The 15133-nt window shown below is 50.2% G+C and overlaps 1 protein-coding gene across 6 annotated transcripts in view; it reads left to right on the top strand.

Moving 5' to 3' along the window:
* WHRN (whirlin) overlaps positions 1 to 15133 on the top strand; it is a 113403-nt gene that overhangs the window by 84866 nt on the left and 13404 nt on the right. The gene's annotated exons all lie outside the window — the stretch shown is intronic.

Raw genomic sequence — 15133 nt, 5'->3', positions numbered from 1 at the left:
TGGCGCCCTGTCTACACTAAAGCTCCCACTGCACTTGATGGTGCAACAGTGGGAGATTTGAAGGGCAAGTTCAGCGCCAGTCTCCTGGGCTGATCTGATCTATCCCTGTTTGTCCTTTCTAACTACTGTCTCATTCCAGCTTGTCTCATGATACCTTTGTACCTGCTCCTTCCATCATGGCACCACATCTGTCCACTGCTCTGTGTAATCAGCCAGTCTATGCCCTGGCTGGGGGGTCATATTGGCCATCTAGGGCAGGCCACATTGGCCATCTTAAGTCCACATTGTCTTTGATTCAAGCGCCATAAAGAGCAATGCATAATAGCATGGGTTCTTAACCTAGGGGGCGCGACTACTCTCCTTTTTTGGTATAGCTAGATGGGGAGAGGGTCTCAAAATGTTTGGGGGAGGGGCTCCTGAAACTGTATTCTGCTGTACCATGGGCTCTAGGACAGAACTGGTTGAGAAGCCCGGCGCTCTCATGTACTGCAATTCTAATGCGTCCCCAGAACATCTTCCAGGCACACTGAGCCCCAAAAGGCTGCAACCGGGGCGGAATCATACATGACAACAGGCTAAATTACAGGGTGCAGGTGTGTAGAAACACTGGTCCAAACTCATCCCCAGTGCCGCTCTGCTGACCAGGGGCTGAGTCTGACCCCACTGTACGGTGAATGATTGCAAGGTCTCATTTGTGAGGCTGAGCGCATCCCATAATGGACCTTTAAAAGCCCCTTCTATCTTGCAGGGAGGAATCTCAAGGTTATTGGATGGAATTCACCCTGCAGGGCAGGTGGAATCTTAAAGCACCTGGACTGTAGCTGGTGTAGTAATTGGTTTCAGTGGAACTGCGCCTGCATTTGGACTGCGTGAAGTTAGTCCATGCGGAGATAAATGCATACCTGTCTGATGAAATGTGCTTCGAGTGAGCAGTGGGCTAATGAGAACTACCTCACTGGACGACTCTGCTTCAAAGTGCTTTGCTAACCCCTGACTTTGCTTGCCATGAACTCTTGTCAGTGTCTCCTTTGGTGCAGATGGGCTTAGTATCCCCTTGCTCTGGTTGTGAGCTGCGGGGGCATCTCTGGGGAAAGAGGAGGAACTTCATAAATCCCTCATGCTGTGCACTCCCCCCCTTCGCCCCCATCTATTGACCCCTGGTCTCTGGGAAGTCCCGTAGATTGTCAGAATGCTCCCGTGAAGAGGGGATAGCGCCGTGTTTGGTGAAAGGTGCTATTTAGGCTGGGAAGGTAGCACAATGAAGATTAAATGGAGTGGTTTGGGGTCCGTTAGCCAATGTATATGTTAGCTGTAGTATACAGCATGTTAATAGGTAGTGTGCACGTGGTATTTATGCATATGGGTATTGGGAAGTTATGTTAATTGAATGTATTATTCGCTTCCCACAGTTCTCTTCACACATGTCACCTATCCCACAACACTTTGCAAAACTGAAGGCAGCTTTGGAATTAAAAAAGAGGAAACTTGTCAAGGCAAAGATGCATGAACATTTCGTACCTAGTACAGCCAGAGAGTACTTTTGTTATGGCTCATCAATGCTTGGAATATAGCATTCAAAATGAGCTCTGGAAAGTATAGGGAGGTACCAAGGACAAGCTGGCACAAAGTAGTGGGACAAACTTAAATTTTAAGTGATGTGTAAAGAGTTTTGTAACTTGTAACATCACACTATCAGTTCTACTAGCTGAAATGTCTAACTTTGAAGCACACCATCAGTGTGAAGTGAACTTGCTCCAAGGTAAGAATTTGCTTCCTGGAAGCAGGGCATGTATATCTCATTTTCGTATCGTAGTACTTTGTCTTTAGACAATACATTTGGCTACGTTTGGTTATTTGGTCTCTTGGACATTTTTAAAAATGAACCGCGAGGGTAGTTAGATGATTGGCTACCCCTTTTAATCACTAGTTTGTATGATAATGCGTTTGGCAAAGCAGAAACTTGGGAAGTGCCACTTCACACCAAACTAAGGGCTAGATTTTTATTTTATTTACACCAGCAGAAAATCCCGTGTATATATGTGGGCTTAAGTGCAGTTACTTGGGATATACCTCGGTATAACTGAGAGCAGACTCTGGCCCTCTATCTGATAAAGGGACTTACTTACATGAGCCACGGGGATCGCATGATTCCATCTGGTGTGCAGGCCATCTGTATTCCTTCCCATCATGGGGGATGTGTCACCCCCAGGTAGTAGTAATAATCATACTTTGTAACTAAATCATTGTAAGTGACCAAAGCTTTTGCAAAGGTGTTCACAGATGGGGAAACTGAGGCACAGAAAGGGGAACTGCCCAGTTCGAGATGTTGGCAAATTGCATAGACAGTTGCTTGAGTACGCTTTGGTCTGTTATGAAATATATTCAAGAGACTAAATCGCCAATACCAGTCAGGTTTATTGCTATAAGTCAATCATAATATAGTCCAGGGAAAAGATTCAGTATGATGCCAGTCTCTGGGAAGCCATCTCGTGCAGCTTTGTTACATTCACCTTATGTAAGGCCGTGTGCTCCCAGAGTTGCACATTTCAACCAGTCGTATTTACAGGATGATTTTCCAAGGTACAAAGCTCTTTTCTTCTGTTCCTCTCCTTATCTTTGTTTTGGGTACTAGCGTTTCAGGTGCTGGGTCATGAAAGTCCCTCCCTAGCTTATACCAAGACGGAGAGCAAATGTATCTCGATTTTGACAAGTTCCTATCTGCCGATGCCAGTTGTTCTATTGTAGGGCACCGTGGGATGTAGCTTCGCATGAATAACAGAACTCTGGGAGAAGCATAGGCCAATGTAGCTCTTATCATGGCCAGGCGTTCGTATAATGTGGTGTATATTAGGCTAGGATGTGTGTATTCTCTAGCAAAGATCATACAGCAAAACAGTGATAAAGCCAGGAACAAGGCCTAGACCTCCAGGGTGCCAGGCTTTCCAGGTGCTGCCACCTTGAATGAGGCTAAGTGTGGCATGGTGGCAGCACCAGGGGCGAGGAAGGCTGGTGTCACCAGGTCCACTTTGACACCCCGGATCCATTTGACTGCTCCTTGATTCACCATGATAGCCACCAGACCCTTACTTGGGACTCAAGGTGTGTGGAATATGGGAAGCCGTGGTACTAACACTGTGCCCCCTTCAACTCCGAATCTCTCAGGCACCCCACGTCTGGCAGCAGTCCCCACTACTAAATAGCACCTTCCCTAGTGTCAAGATGGCCGCAGCAGTGCCGAAGGATTCCCCACCAAAGGGCCCTATCCACCATCTCGGAGGTCACTGGGAGCCTTTCAACTGGCTGCAATGAGAATTGGATTGGGTTCCGGTCCATCCCTGGTACGTCTGCACTGAAGTCAATGGAGTTACGCTAGGCGTGGATCTACCCCAAAGGCTACCTCTCCAGTGCCCAAAAGCCCTGTGGCAGCAAGTCTCAGAGCCCTGTCAACAGATGCAGGCTTGCGGGGCTCATGCTAGGGGGCTAAAACTAGCCATGTCGACTTTCCCACTCAGGCTGGAGCTGGGACTCTGAGACCCACCCCACTTGCCAGGTTTCAGAGCCTGAGTGAGAACAGCTACATGGCTATTTTTAGCCCCATAACACAAGCCCAGGAGCCGGAGTGAGTTGGCCTGGCCTCTGAAACTCACTTCTGTGGGGGAGGGGTGGGAGTGAGGTTGCAGTGTAGACGTACCCTAAGAGTCCCCTCAGCTCTCCAATCTGCAGGCTAATGATTCATAGATTCATAGATATTAAGGTCAGAAGGGACCATTATGATCATCTAGTCTGACCTCCTGCACAATGCAGGCCACAGAATCTCACCCACCCACTCCTGCGATAAACCTCTCACCTATGTCTGAGCTGTTGAAGTCCTCAAATCATGGTTTAAAGACTTCAAGGAGCAGAGAATCCTCCAGCAAGTGGCCCGTGCCCCATGATACAGAGGAAGGTGAAAAATCCCCAGGGCCTCTTCCAATCTGCCCTGGAGAAAAATTCCTTCCCGACCCCAAATATGGCAATCAGCTAAACCCTGAGCATATGGGCAAGATTCACCAACCAGATACCCAGGAAAGAATTCTCTGTAGTAACTCAGATCCCACCTCATCTAACATCCCAAACTTCTGAATGAGCTGGTCAATTCGAGGATCACTAGCCCCTTCTAAACTTGTGAGGTGTGATATCATTATGGGGTGCATGAAGTTCACCCCCAGGCAAGCCAAGTCCTAATTAAACCTCTCTGTAATGCTGATTATAGATTCATAGATACTAAGGTCAGAAGGGACCATTATGATCATCTAGTCTGACCTCCTGCACAATGCAGGCCACAGAATTTCACCCACCCACTCCTGCGAAAAACCTCTCACTTATGTCTGAGCTATTGAAGTCCTCAAATCATGGTTTAGAGACTTCAAGGAGCAGAGAATCCTCCAGCAAGTGACCCATGCCCCATGCTACAGAGGACGGCGAAAAACCTCCAGGGCCTCTTCCAATCTGCCCTGGAGGAAAATTCCTTCCCGACCCCAAATATGGCGATCAGCTAAACCGTGAGCATATGGGCAAGATTCACCAGCCAGATACTACAGAAAATTCTTTCCTGGGAACTCAGATCCCACCCCATCTAACATCCCATCACAGGCCATTGGGCCTATTTACCATGAATATTTAATTACCAAAACCATGTTATCCCATCATACCATCTCCTCCATAAACTTACTGAGTTTAATCTTAAAGCCAGACAGATCTTTTGGCCCCACTGCTTCCCTTGGAAGGCTATTCCAAAACTTCACTCCTCTGATGGTTAGAAACCTTCATCTAATTTCAAATCTAAACTTCCTGATGGCCAGTTTATATCCATTTGTTCTTGTGTCCACATTGGTACTGAGCTTAAATAATTCCTCTCCCGCTCCGGTATTTATCCCTCTGATATATTTATAGAGAGCAATCATATCGCCCCTCAACCTTCTTTTAATTAGGCTAAACAAGCCAAGCTCCTTGAGTCTCCTTTCATAAGACAAGTTTTCCATTCCTCGGATCATCCTCGTAGCCCTTCTCTGTACCTGTTCCAGTTTGAATTCATCCTTCTTAAACGTGGGAGACAAGAACTGCACACAGTATTCCAGGTGAGGTCTCACCAGTGCCTTGTATAACGGTACTAAAACCTCCTTATCCCTACTGGAAATACCTCTCCTGATGCATCCCAAGACCGCATTAGCTTTTTTCACAGCCATATCACATTGGCAGCTCATAGTCATCCTATGATCAACCAGTACTCCAAGGTCCTTCTTCTCCTCCTATGACCCAGCCAGACCTGGTTATCACCTCCTAGTTTAATGTGTCTTTGGCTCTCTGCTCAGTTCTGCAAAGCAGGGGTTAATTGTACAATGTGATAATCAGCTGCAGTCTCTTGATCACAGGAGCTCAGGTATTGTAGAATTTGCTTAAAAATGAGCTGGTCCTGAGGGATTTGGAGAGGGGTTTGGGTTTTTCCCGGCTGTGTAATTATTATGTTTACAAAATTGAAATCTACATTGATTTTATGTAGTCATTATTTCGTAGCAAATGTAGTGCCAGATTGACAGACAGCAGAGTTCTCTGTACAGAGCCCAATCCTGCGAGGGGCTGAGCAGCTCCTGGGAGGCGCTCGACACCAGGATGGATTGGGCCCTGTAGCTCCAGAACAGACACCGCGTAGAGGGCAGCAGTGTCCTCCCACATCCTGACCCCTGCGAATAAGCATGAACTCCATTCTGGGTGGAACAACTCATTGCAGGAGATGGGGAGGGAGATGATCTCCTTGTCCATTCATCCTTAAGTGACCATGCTCACCAGTAGCTGAAAAGGCCTAGCTTGGGGTTGGGTTCAGAACAAAGTTTCAGTTTTGGTTCTTATTTTAGCCAAAATGGATCAGCCATGCCTGGTTTTAAAGGGACAGAGGTCTAAATAAAAGTGAGGCGGGGTTATCTAGTGATTAGAGCAAGGAGCTGGGTGTCAAGACTTCTAGACCCTGCATCTAGCTCAGCCACCAACCCCAGGGAATGATCACAAAGTCACTTATCTTCCTGTGCCTCAGTTTCCCAACTGTAAAGTTAGACTAGTATATTGCCCTGCCACCCTGGGGAGGGACCAGTGACTTGATAGACTTAATTAATTAATATCTGGGAAGTGCTTTGAGACCCTCAAATGGAAGGCGCTTGAGAACAACTGGAAAAGGTGTTAGAATGATCCCAGGTGGTGAAACGAAATACCTGTTTTCCCAGTCACTTTGCCTGCCTGTTTCCCGTCTCCTGAAGAAATGATGGGTTGTGGCTGTTGTATCTTAAATCCACATAGAGGGGAGATTAGACGGGGCCTTTAAATTATCTCAGTTCATCTCCTCCAAATTTACCATTCAGCAGTGACCTTTCTGTTCATCCTGAAAACTTAGTTCTGAGACTGAAGTTCTAGAAGTGCTCTCAGATTCCCCACTTCTCAGTATAATAAACTCAATTAATGAAGCAAGAGGACCAATAAATTCACTTAACAATGTAATGGTGCTGGAGGTGGGTCTCTGCTAACATCACCATGGAATCTGAAGCTCCCAGACATTTCTTACAAGTAATAATTCACATGAATCTGCAGTGGGTTTAGATAGCATCTCAGTAGAAGCACAAGGAATTTTGGCAGGAAATCACAATACTGCTTGCTGTGGCTGAAAGAATAGAGTCCGATGTTTTAAGGTGTTTCGTGAAAGGTCTTCCACCCCTTCACCCCACCAGCGTATTTGGGGAAAGCAGCATGATCCAGAGCAGTGATTCTCAACCAGGGGTACACATACCCCTGGGGGTACGCAAAGATCTTCCGGGGGTATGTCATCTCATCTAGATATTTGCCTAGTTTTACAACATGCTACATAAAAAGCACTAGCAAAGTCAGCACAAACTAAAATTTCATACAGACAAAATGAGAAAGGAAGCTAATTTCCATGGGTTAGAAGGAAACAGTTGAACCATGCCAAGCAGCCCCCCAGGTGGGATATCTGTTATCTCCTGTGCTAAAATGACATTAATGTGTAGTGTAGCTCAGAGGTGTTAAACCACTGTCAAGCTACACACCAGAAATGGTCACCTTTCAGCCGAGGGCAAAGTGATCCCAGTTGTATAGCAATATATGTTAGTAAAGCGCAGTGGGACTTGAGAATATAAAATACATCTCCATATAAGTAGTTATTTTATTATTACCCTGTGTCCATGCCCATGTTGTTAGTACTGCTGTTGGAAAAACTTTGACAAACTTTGTTTTGTCAAAATTTAAATGTTCTGTGGACACAGTTTGATTTGACGAACTTCCAACAGAAACCAGGTTTCCACCGGTTTCCTGCCATCTTGCCTACCCACCTCCCCGGCAGACCACCTGTGGGCTGCCAGGGAACTGAGAGCCTGGTATCCCTGGGCCGTCCAGGGTGGGGGACTCAGTGGCAGCCCACCAGACAGACTGCCCCAGCGCCGGGACTTTGTTCCCTTTTATGGCGAATTTTCAATTTTATTCCAACTCTGAATAAAACCAGATTTCAAAATACCAAAACCCTCCTCGAAACAGAATGACCTTTCTCTGCCTGGCTCCTGTCGTTAGCAATAACTGGGAAAAAGGAGATGCTAATTTTTAACAGTGAGTTTAATTAACCATTGAAACCGATGGCCAAGGAATGTGGTAGATTCTCCATCACTTGGAGTTTTTACAGCAAGACGGGGTATATTTCTAAAAGATTACACCCGAGCTCCGCTACAGGTTGGACTCAGTACAGAAATCAGTGGGTGAAATTCTCTGGCCTGTACTCTGCAGGGGTCAGACTGGATGATCACAAAGGCCCCTTCTGCCCTTAGGATCCATGAATAACGTACATTAGAGGGAGGAGAAATAGACGGTTGATAGGTGCGGAGCTATTTCTAAACACTTGTTTTTCAAAGCTGTGGCATGGGGCCTCAGTGGCCTTTTAAAGTGACAGCCAATAAAACCTGATCTTAAAATAGAGTGAGCTCCTACAGGCACGTTTTTGCTTAAAAGCCATTGCCTTTTACAGCCAGGAGCAATTTCTACTTTGCCCAGAAATATTAGGCGTAAGGGAAATCCAGTCCTCTTTTAGGACAGCTCAGCAAAACATGGAACCATATTTATATCTCCACGCAGACGGGCCGAAAACAGCCAGGGTCAGCAGCATTGTTGGCAGGGCCTAGGCATAGAGCAGCCCGGGGGCTGCTGAGAACTCCCTAGCAGCAAAGAGAGGACTGGCAGGCTGCCTTGACTCAGTGAGCATGTTCCCCTGGCACACGGTGCCTGGCATGTCTGGAGACAGACAGCCCGCCAGCCCTTTCCCTGAAATGCCCATTACTATGGCAGAACATTTCAGAACTATCTCCAGCTGAGATCCAATACAGGAACAGCCTGGTCGAAACAGAGATGGGGTGGAATGGATGTAAAACCACAGGAGTCCTGTAGTCTCCTCCAGAGTAAACCAGTGGGGTGTATCCTCATGGGTAGGACCCTACCAAATCTGGTCTTTTGTGTCATTTTACCCTGTCCTATACAGATTCCACAGAGGAGACAAGTGTGGGGGGGGGGCGCAAGGTGATTGTGTGGGGGGTGGTATTGCCACCCTTACTTCTGTGGTGCCGTCAGCACGGGGTGGCCAGAGAGCGGCAGCTGTTAGCCAGCTGCCCAGCTCTGAAGTCAGGAGCAGCGCAGAAGTAAGGATGGCAATACCACAACCCCCCCTACAGTAACCTAGCAACTCCCCCCCCAGGCCTCTTTTGGGTCAGGACCCCTATGGTTACAACACTGTGAAATTTCAGATTTAAATAGCTGAAATCATGAAATTTACAATTTTTTAAATCCTATGGCCGTGAAATTGACCAAAATGGACCATTAATTTGGTAGGGCCCTACTCATGGGTCAGCGTAAAGATTTGCTGCAGTGTGACCCTTGAGAAATCCTCCTGTCCTGCAGGAAGGGAAGGAACTCGGTGCTGTTCACCCTGCAGGGGGAGAGGAATTGTAAAGGGCACAGTCGCCAGAAAGCCCAGGTCCTACTGATAATCCAAACTGAGCGAGCTGTACCTGGTCCTAGGCCTGGTTGTTATTGGCAGGGTCTCTCCAGGGGTTCCCTGATCAGTGTGGGCAGGTTTTTTGTTTATGTCCCCTGAGAACCAGGCTAGCCAAATTGTGCAATAGAAACACCCCCTTCCTCCCACTCTCCTCACCGAGCCCATTAGCTCCGAGGCCGATCGCCTGGCTGGAGTAGAACTGCACCGGGATCAGGCAGAGAAAGCAGCAGCCACCCTGCCAGCAGCCCTGCGGCATACAGGAGAGCTTTGCAATGCGCATCCATCAAACCAGAGTGCAAACGCCCCTACCTGTGTAGTGCTGATACTGAGACTGCACATTGGACCAGGTCTTTGGGAAAGGCTTTAGATACCCTGGTGATGGCCATGGTGTAAGAGCGGGATCTGTAGCCACACAGGCCTGGTGTGGAGGAGTAGACTTTACTGTCTCTGTAAATACTTTCTCTCTTCACTCCGCCTTCCCTGGAAACTTTTTTAGGCCAATGATGTTAAAGGTGGGTCTCGATTCCTGTCTCCTAAGCTTCCCTATTTATAAGGCTCCGGAGCCTTAATATTTCACCCATCCTGCCAAGGGAAGATCTTTTGAACAGGAACTCAGTGGACTTCATCCTACAGGGCTTCAGGCTTCAAAGGTGCTGGGGGTCTAGCACAGAGGTGGGCAAACTATGGCCCAGGGGCCACATCTGGCCCTCCAGACATTTTAATCCAGCCCTTGAGCTCCCATCTGGAAGTGGGGTCTGGGGTTTGCCCCGCTCCGCATGGCTCCTGGAAGCAGTGGCATGTCCCTCTTCCAGCTCCTACATGTAGGGGCAGCCAAGGGGCTCCGCACGCTGCCCCCACCCCAAGTGCCGCCCCCGCAGCTCCCATTGGCTGGGAACTGCAGCCAATGGGAGCTGCAGGGGCGGTGCCTGCTCACAGGGCAGCGCACAGAGCTGCCTGGCTGTGCCTCCGCAGGGGAGCCGGAGGGGGGACATGCCGCTGTTTCTTGGAGCTGCTTGAGGTAAGTGCCGCCTGGAACCTGCATCCCTGACCCCCTCCCATGCCCCTGCCCCAGCCCTGATTGCCCTCCTGCCCTCTGAACCCCTTGGTTCCAGCCCGGAGCACGCTCCTGCACCCCCAACTCCTCATCCCCAGCCACACCCCAGAGCCCGCACCCCTAACTGGAGCCCTCAAGCCCTCCTGCACCCCACCTCCAATTTCGTGAGCCTTCATGGCCCCCCATACAATTTCCATACCCAGATGTGGCCCTCGGGCCAAAACGTTTGTCCACCCCTGGTCTAGCATGTGCATTTTGGAAGCTCTCCGGGCTGCACGTGGCTGGTGAATTGTTAACGTCCTGGCTCACGTGGCAGCCTGAAAGCTCTTGTCTCTGGCACATCAGGCAGGCAATTGAAAGTCTGGCCAGGGAAGGGTTACAGACCCAGCTGCCTCCCCCCACAGCGACATGGGGAGGGGACTGGAAATGCCACCACTTCCTGTGTGGTTATTGACAAGCCATGGTGGGATTATAGGCTTAGGGGCAGCAGCTGGAGATCATATCATGGAGGAGACGGTGATATTTAGGCGGCTCTCTCCTGCGAGGGGGTATGGAGCTGGGGTAAGAGGGTGCAGCTCACTGCAGGTGCTTAGCCCAATTCTGAATTTGGCCCAGTAACTGTGTCCCCCTCCTCTGTTTGATCACATGGGTCGGGGGTGACTGAAGTTCACGCTCCCTAAAATTGTCTCTTCTTGAAATCACTGTCTCCCCCCACCCCACCCCACCCCGCCTCCATTGACATCCACTGGCCCACCTTAACCCTGCATGCAATCAGACCTTCCTGAAATTCCTGCCACATGCCTAGCCAGGCTGGGACTAAGGATGAATCATCCCCTATCCATTAATGTGGCTATCTGTCCCCAAAACCTAACCCCACTGAAACCCATCCTTGCCAAATAACCCTTGGCCCAATACTGGGCTCGCTGGGAATGAGAACTCATTGCCCTGAAACAAAGGCTTTCAGCTTTCTACTCCTGCCGGAGTGCCAGGCTGTGGGACAGGCTCCCATGCTACCATTGCTCTCAAGCCGTGTCCATTCACATCCTCGTTCTCCCCCGCCCCCTAGTCCCTGTCCTAAAGCTGCAAAGAGGAGAAGCAATTTCTTCAAATGTTTTCCGTGCCTAGGGTGCCTGCGGGGCCTGGTTTGGATGTGAGTCATCTAACGGGTGGAAGGCCTTGGGCTGAGTGCTTTCCAGCAGACGGGGAAATGCACATATACCACAGATTCAAACAAACCAGTTGTTTATCTGACACTAGACAACATGCGGTTAAACACAGACTGGACCTTGCCCATTCCAGCACAAAGGAACCAACAGCCTCATTAATGCGAGGGAAAGGAAATATGCTGTGTATCAGTGTTTCTGCAGATGTAAACTGCCTGATTGTTGACTTAATTGCGGAAGGCAGGCGAGATCAGTCTAAACAGAAGTGGGTTAAGTGGCATTTTGCTAATCCAGCAGGAGCTGTATATTATTCTTTCTAAATGCCCCCACCATGAGAATAAACTGGTTCCCATGGGAATACAAATGACATTTGATTTGCTTGTTAATTAGCCCCGCTGTGGGCTACACGCTTTACCTGGTTGGCAAAGTGTCACTGAGCATGAGTGTGAATCCTGGTGCAAATGCCGCTCCCTCGTTATAGAGATCCCATTGTCCTACACCAGTGCCCACCTGCTCCCTCGTTATAGAGATCCCATTGTCCTACATGGATCCTAGCACCAGTGCCCCCTGCGTCCTCCCCCGGTAGATAGATCCCATTGCACTCATGGCCTGTGAGTGTGGATCTGAGCGCTAGTGTACAGCGGTTCTCCAGGGTGGGAAGGAGAGGATCCAGTTGTCCAGGTTCCCTCCAGATGACAGTGTGTTGGAGAACGTGATTTGCTCTTGCCTGGCCTCGTGGGATCAAGAGGTGTTATAACCACACTGCAGAGCCATGTGCTCTCCTGTGTGTCACTTCCACCTCCAGGAGAGCAAGGCTGCAGGGCTTGGATACTACAGTGCTGGGTGCTATTGGAACCCAGGAGTTTCACCCCAGGGAGCTCTCTCCACCACTGCCCTCCCTCGGGTTTCCTGCGGGAGGAAGCCAACTTAAACCCTGCAAGCAGCCTCTACTCTGCAAATAGCCCAGCTTAATTGTCATGCACATTGTGTAAAGAGTTATCACTTTGGATGGGCTATCACCAGCAGGAGAGTGAATTTGTGTGGGGGGGTGGAGGGTGAGAAAACCTGGATTTGTGCTGGAAATCACTTTAGATAAGCTATTACCAGCAGGACAGTGGGGTGGGAATAGGTATTGTTTCATATTCTCTGTGTATATATAAAGCCTGCTGCAGTTTCCACGATATGCATCTGAAGAAGTGAGCTGTAGCTCACGAAAGCTTATGCTCTAATAAATTGGTTAGTCTCTAAGGTGCCACAAGTCCTCCTTTTCTTTTTTACTCTGCAAGTGTCACCCGCCCACCTCCTGGGTGTGATGTTCTGTCCCAGCCAGTGGCATCGAGACCACTTAGAGAGAGATTAATGAGTCTGCTCTACAGCCTTAGCGAAGGGCCGTGTGGCTTTTAGCTCATGAAGTACAGGCTCATGCATTTAGCTCTAGAGGTCCCAGGTTCGATCCCACTCGCCAACGAGTGGGGTCTGTCAGTGTTACACAAGCAGGTTGATTCTGGGCTTACCTGCCAGCATTTGGAGCCTGTGCTGGCCCCCTTCTGTCCCCTAGTACCAGTGGGGGTATAGTCCCAGTATGCCACTCCACTGTGATGCTGTGGAGGACTTGCCACCATCCAACTGGGCCCTCTGCCAGGGTTTACACTGGCCTAAAACCAGAGTGAATATGATCGTTGGCCTTTTAACCCAATTCTGTCCCCTCCACACAGACAAAATCAAGCCATGCTCTGCAACAGGCCCCGAGCACGCTACTATGGGCAGGGGGACACAGCGGCTTGCCTTCTCTCTCCTTCCCTGCCCCCACATGCAGTGAGAATGACGCCCTGGTGTCCACATTCGTGCTCCCAGCCTATCAGCGCCAGGGGCCCCACCCAGCATGTTACAATTCACACTCCCAAGCGTGGAGCGCAGTAGAACTCACACAGTCCAGGGCACTCGTGCCTGGATTCACACTCAGAGCCTGCAGGACTAGACAGCAGGAGTCTCACTCTCAGCCTTTCAGAGGCTGAAAGGGGTAAGTTGTGCCCCTTACCCCTGCTGTGCCAGGTGCTTTGAAATCCTAGCGGGTGCTTAGTGCCAGGAGTCACACTTCGAACAGGGAGTTGCTCTAATCAGCAGGGGCCATGGTGGCAGAAAAGTGATGGCTCTGGCCTTGGGACAGGGGTCATAGCCCATCTGAGGCAAACTCCCGCCATGTGGTGGAGTCAGATTGGAGCCCAGGGCCCCTGCCCTCCCCTCTGCTGGGCCAACCGGGACTGTGCCAGCCCCACGGGGATGCAGAGTGCTGCGTCAGCCGCGCCAATCTGCACAACCCCTCTGTGCACGGAAATGACATCTCCCTGAATTCCCCGGGGTTCATTAGCCAGGCGCTCACTGCTCCGAACCTCTCTCCTCCGGCTGACGTTACCCATCTCTCCCCCACCCCTGATTGACAGCCCCACCGTGCCGAGAGACTAACGAACTCATTGAATTCTTTTGCTGATTTCTCGAGCTCTGCTGACGGCATTGACATATTCCAGGCTGTATTTTGACATCTGATCATTAATTTTGGCTATAATTATAATGAAGAAAGAAAAAAAAACCCCAACGCACCCAACATCTGCCAGGCATTTGCATCGGAGACTGTCTGGTCTGATTTCGTGTCAGGGTGGTGTGTGCGCGGGATGGGGGGGGAGCATCTTGATTTAACCCTTTCATAGCCCGCAAAGAGTGGAAGATCCCCCCAGGAAGTGAAAACATGATTGGGTCAAACCACGAGAGTGGCTCAGCCGAGCAAGGGGAGCAAGCCAACGGCACTGGGCTGCCGGGGCATGCGGGCTCCCAAAGAAGCATTTTGCTAGGGGGAAAGCATGGGGAGAAGGATATGAAATGGAAGGGAATGTGGAAAGGGAAGCGTTGCCAAGCTGGAGGGTGATCTCTTTGCAGCAATGCTGCAATTCCTGGCGGAAAGTGAGAGAGAGGCCCAGATGCAGAGAGGGAGACCCACACACACCACCTCACCCTCTGGGTCCTGAAGGCAGTCACGACAGATTCAGGGCCAGTCCGGTCTGAGGCTGTGACCACGCATCTCGCCAGTGCTAAGCTCTCCTGGAGCTGGGTTTGCTTTACTCACCAGGGCAAGTCACTGGGGCAAGGCACCCACACAGGGCTGCCGCTACCGTGGGGGTGGCTCCCACCCCAATACCGACAAGCCCATAGTCCAAAGAGTAACCAGACCCTCTGACCTGGAGAGCGAGACTCAAATGCCCAGCGGTGATCTCACACCGTGACCAGCAAGGTCATAGCCAGTGCACCTTCTCTGTGTGGGCTCGGCCATGCCTCACCCTCGTTGCTGGCCATGCTTGTCCTCCCCAGGTAGCCTAGAGCAGGAAAGGGACTCCCTGCGCCCCATCCCCAGTCTAGCGCAGCTATGCACCACGATCATCACCTGGTCCTTGGAAGGCTCCATCCTCACCAATCCTTGGAGCGGCACCTCTGAAGACGGCCCAGGCCTGAGCAAAGCAAAGGCAGATCCCAGAGAGATCCACTCACTTGGAAGGACACTTCTCCCACCCCGGTGGCTCTGAGCACTCGACGCTACGTAGATCATAGGCCAAATTCTGCTCTTAACTAACACGAGTGCCTCCTCCATTGAAATCAAGGGTGCGTGCGCCCATGGACCAGCGATCAGTCCTCTCTCACCTCTTGCAGACGCTGCACCGGACCGGAGCGTCCCCTTGCTCACAGCAGTGGTGCTCCTGATTCCCAGCAGGGTGGGCGAGAGGAGAAGCCAGCCCTTTGGCTTCAGCAAAGGGCTGTGTTTAAAGGGGATGCTGCCAAGATAAAAACCGTGGGCTG

The sequence above is a fragment of the Lepidochelys kempii genome, chromosome 16 (genome assembly GCF_965140265.1).
Source record: "Lepidochelys kempii isolate rLepKem1 chromosome 16, rLepKem1.hap2, whole genome shotgun sequence".
In the NCBI taxonomy this organism is placed as follows: Eukaryota; Metazoa; Chordata; order Testudines; family Cheloniidae; genus Lepidochelys; species Lepidochelys kempii.
The sequence above is the reverse complement of the archived record's forward strand: the minus strand, read 5'-3'. Positions and strand labels throughout refer to the sequence as shown.